The 4,800-nt window shown below is 43.5% G+C and overlaps 1 protein-coding gene and 1 long non-coding RNA gene across 2 annotated transcripts in view; one reads left to right on the forward strand and one right to left on the reverse strand.

Moving 5' to 3' along the window:
• Positions 1 to 1,760: 1,760 nt before the first annotated feature.
• Positions 1,761 to 4,291, reverse strand: LOC116396442 (uncharacterized). Its single transcript, XR_004213600.1, has 2 exons — positions 4,086 to 4,291; positions 1,761 to 2,633 (listed from the first exon to the last, which is right to left on the reverse strand). It is a non-coding gene; the product is annotated as an uncharacterized LOC116396442 (long non-coding RNA).
• Positions 3,743 to 4,800, forward strand: part of mchr1b (melanin-concentrating hormone receptor 1b) — a 5,555-nt gene continuing 4,497 nt past the window's right edge. Inside the window, exon 1 of the mRNA XM_031871053.1 lies at positions 3,743 to 3,762. The gene's annotated coding sequence lies outside the window, so the exon portion shown is untranslated. The remainder of the gene's footprint in view (positions 3,763 to 4,800) is intronic.

The raw sequence follows: 4,800 nt of genomic DNA on the forward strand, positions 1-4,800 counted from the left end.
CACTCACAGTGTGTGTCACGCTCCAGACGGGTGAAATACATGATGGCGGGATATTGTCACGAATTGACACTTCGTAGCGTTAACTGTACCCGTTCATATAGTCGGTCGGGTCTACGTGAAGTACTGGGAGACAGAAAAGAGTCGAGAAGAAAAGACGTGTCTTTGTCTGTAATAACTGAATGAATGACGTCACATTGATGAGTGGAGTTTTTGCTGAACCTAAAAGTAGAGCTTCATACGTCGGACAGTCCTGAATCCAAAGAGTTTGAGCGATTCGTTTTTATTCGAAGTCTGCAACTAACATTTACTTTCTCCATTAATCCGGAGACTATTTTCTTGATTAATCTCTTAGTTTGGTCTAGAAAAGGTCAGAAAATGGTGAGAAATGCAGATTTCTGTTTCCCAAAGCCCAAGATGACATCTTTTTCAGTTTACTGCCATAGAGGGTGAAAAAAAATCAAATTTAAGAAGCTGCCATCAGAGAATTTCTTTAAAAGAATGTTCAAACCGAAATAGTTGACAACTAATCGATTAACTGTTGCAGCTCTATTCTAGTCATTACTGAACAATGACAGTACTTTCTGGGGGACGGACACTTCTGTAAAAGAGAAATGCCATAAAAAGCATCTTACAGGGAAGAAAACAAATCAAGAGTTAAGAACAACGACGTGCTAAACATAGAGGGAGTGGAGAAGTACAACTTACGGCCGGGGAACTCAGAAAAAAAAAAAAGATAAGCAGAACATTAAATAGTATTAAACGCACGTCACAGAACACAACGCAGTTTAGTCTCAATAGGCACGTCTCGTCGTTAACGGTGTCAATTAGAGAGGCGGTTCTGTAGTGTTTCCCATTAACGTTGGGCTGGAGCTCTGCCATCTGGCTTGAGCTTCTCCACTGGCTGTGGAAATTAGAGGAAAAGTACAGTGCTTTCTCCTCTCCTATGCAAATTTAATAAGTACTCAGATTTAGCTCAGTGTTTCCTGAGCTGACTTGCGCTCGCTCCCCCCCCCCCCCCGGTGAGATAAGAAATCTTTCCAAAGCTCCCCGCTCAAATCTCTTATTCAGCAAAAAGCAGCACTCATCCCCGATAGAACAATCAACTCATTCAGCACAGCTGACTTTTATGGTAAATGTACACAGACAGTATATTAGATTATAATATATAAAAATCAGGGTACTTCAGACGCTACAGATCTATCAACACAAGAGCAGTCTCATCTCACATGGACAGACGGCCTTATTAGGCTTTTCTGGACAAAATTAATAAAAAAAATCACGACGATAAAATGATGCTCATGTTAGGTTGCATCACGACTATTTTCCGTCTACCTGCATGTCTGGCAAAGCAGATGTTTCCCGTAAAAACAATGTATTGTTATGATGAAAGCAGGATGACGGGCTGCACAAAGCCGTGCGGTCCTTAACAAATGCATCTTTGTGCGTCGGTCGGCCAACGAGCTTAAGAGCGGAGTTTCTGAGAAGCATGCTGACCGTCGGCAAAATAAGGAAGGACCTTTTAGCCCAAGGGGGAAGAAGGGGAACTTTTGAAGTCATGCAACATCAATATTTAACGGTTGACTGTTTGAGTATTTAGCGACACACATTTCTCTTGGAAGTATGAAGCTCTGTGTCAGTTTGTCTGCGCCGTCGCCTCTTCGTGGCTGCTCGTCATCACTGCGACTCCAAACCGAGGGGATTATGATGATTGCATTTAAATCCAAAGTGAAGCGTTGCGTCGGGGGGGGGGGGGATTGCAGTTTGTACCTTCTAATATCTTGGCTATCTCATCAAGGCCAGAATGACAAAAAACACTTTTCAGGCAACCAGAAAGCATGAGGCTTTGAATAAGCTTCTGCTGCCCGAGGATCCGGACTAGCCTGGGGTTTTCAACAGAGAGCACTTTAGAGACGCTCCATAATGGGGAAAAGAAAAAGAAAAAAAAAAAAAAAAAGAAAACTAAAAACGGGCATCTTTTGCCTCTTTAAATCATGGGCCCTTTTACACACGCATTGTTCCTTTAGAATCACACAATGAGCCACAACATCTAGGGCCTGAAACTGTGTTGTTCTGCTGCCACATGCAATTTACCATGTGTACCGTCACATGACGGTATGCAGTAGTGCTTTGGATTTTAGATTCTAGGAATTCCACTGACAGATGCATCTGGCAAGTAAGTGTATGACCATGTTAGGTATAAATGAAAGAGAACATACTGATCTCATGGGCAAAATTAAGATTTTGATCCTACAGAGGATGAAGTACTACGCATGAAGTAAACCTACAGCAGGGGGAAAAAATACCCAGCATTTCCTAATAATGAGTAATGCAGACAAGTCCTAACATTAAATCCTCAGATAGCTCTCACTTACCTTGAGGACCTCCCCACGCTTGAAACTAAGCTCATCGTCAGCCGTGGCTTTAAAATCGTATTTGGCGATGGCCTCCATGGTCGCAAGACGCGTGCTGGAGCACCGCTGTGGTTGCGTTTCGGGGAGGGGGGGGGGCTGAATAAAAAATAAAAACGCGTATCCCCGGCTTCTGTGGCCAGATGCTTTCCTCCGAGTCTCTCCTCCCGTCTGTGACCCGCTCCTTTAGGGCTTGGACCTCACATAAAGGTCACAGTAAGGTACCTGCAAACAAGAGACAACGTGGGACTCAATCAAATATAAAGAAAAACGTGACTAACATAAAACTAAATTAAGTTTTATGGCAAACAATAAATTTGGTTTAGTCTGATTTTTAAGAATATACAGAAACAGAACGTCTCCTTTATGTTGCAAGTTTACATATTACATATTTCTCACACTAATAAAATGTTTTTATAGCTGCTTCCCCGTTATCGTGAGACAGTTATTTTGTGGTCGGTGTGACACCATGACACAAATTATAGCACACAAGTAGCCTCTGCCCTACTGATGGTTATCTGGCATTCATGTTCCAGCTATGATTGCTCACTATATTTAATGGCAATTCCTAGAGACCATGTGACAGCCAACCCCCTGGTCCGATCGGAGATATGTCAGTAGCCCACTTAAGCAGAGCCGACAGTGATACACCGGCTCAACCTACAGTTGCAGAGTTAAATGGATAAAGTCACGTTATCTCATTAAGTTATTTGCTAATATGCCCCACCGTGCAGCTCTGATGGGTTCACGCTAATGGAAGCCCTGCACAGAGTAAGGCCGTTCATTCAATCACAGACAGCCAAAGCAAAGAGTAACAAACGTGTTGCAAATGATCCGAAAATGCAAATTTTGGGATTCAATCGCTTGTCTTTGTACGACCCATGTTGTCTCGTCACGAATAATCGGTGTATATGCGGGCTGCACAGTACAGCAGACACAGGACTCATTTTTCTAGGAGTCATTGGACGGTAACGGTAACTTTTAAGCCCACAAAATGTGCGGCCATTGTTTACAGCAACACAACTGTCACCCCCCCCCCCCCCCCGGTCACACTAGTGACAGCAGTAACGTTACTTAGGACGAAGTAACAGAGAAGGGAGGCTGAAGCCCAAAGCCTTCAACGACCCTCTTGAATCGACAGCCTTCTCGCGTTTCTTCACTGTCAATACTATGGCAGGTTTCAGTGTACACTAACGGACCATTCAGAGTATTAAACCGCGGGGTTTCTGTCATTTCGTTCACGCGAGTTCCGAGAGGATCGATTCCGTTCCAGCGAACAGCCAGAGCCCAGCGTTCTAGAACGCTAGAGCTAGCATGCCGGCTAACGGTCGGACAACAATAACTGCGCTGCGGGGTGATTAACCAAACTTATCTCCGTTAATGTGTCACAACGGGCGAGCCGACGAGGACGTTACTCATAACAAGTGTTCCGTTTAAAGGCTAGCAATGCGGTGTTTGTGGAAGCTCGAGGCCTACGCGCTAGCTTCTTGTGGCAAACGTGAGAAGGAAGAAAACACCTTTTTTTCCTAGTAGCGCGAGCTGTTGTTGCTAGCTTAGTGGCTGAGTTAGCTCACAGTTAGCACCGCTAACGTAACTGAACTTGATTAGCCTGCATCGTGAAAGGAAACAGCGCACAACTTTTAACGTGAAGAGAAAGCGTAAAGGGGAGAAACTCACCACCCGAGATATTCCGTTTTGATGCTGCCACCGTGACAAACAAAAACCTCTTTCGCGTAGTTATCCACTCCCTGCTTCCTCTTTGGAGGCAATGAACGATGTGTGTGAGATGTCGCTTACACCCAGTCCTCGGAGTCTGGAGCTACTAGCATACGGTTTGCGACGTTTATTTCCGCTTCCTTCCACAGCGCTGGGAGGGTCTGCTGTGTTGTGACTGGAGCTCCTCCCTGTCAGTCTGCTCCACTGGTCTGCCAAAGACACCACGTTACTGACATGCTGCCTACAACTGGCTTTAGTTATCTCATGTGATTGTTTTAAGTTGCCTAATAGGCATACTAATACTTATTATTAGTGTGTAGCTACTTTATGATATCTATCTGTCTACATTGTCTTTATTGTTTAATGTTATGCACCATCCACCATGTCAAATTCCTTGTATGTGGCACATACTCTGGCAAATGAACGGTTCTGATTCTGATCTATGATGATCTATCTATCCATCTATCTATCTATCTATTTATCTATTGATTGTTCTATCTATTTATCTATCTCTCTCTCTGTCTATTGATTGTTCTATCTATCTATCTATCTCTCTGTCTATTTATTGCTCTATCTATCTATCTCTCTGTCTATTGATTGTTCTATCTCTCTGTCTATTTATTGTTCTATCTATCTCTCTGTCTATTTATTGTTCTATCTATCTATCTCTCTGTCT

The sequence above is a fragment of the Anarrhichthys ocellatus genome, unplaced genomic scaffold (assembly GCF_004355925.1).
Source record: "Anarrhichthys ocellatus isolate YVR2014 unplaced genomic scaffold, GSC_Weel_1.0 scaffold55, whole genome shotgun sequence".
NCBI lineage: Eukaryota > Metazoa > Chordata > Actinopteri > Perciformes > Anarhichadidae > Anarrhichthys > Anarrhichthys ocellatus.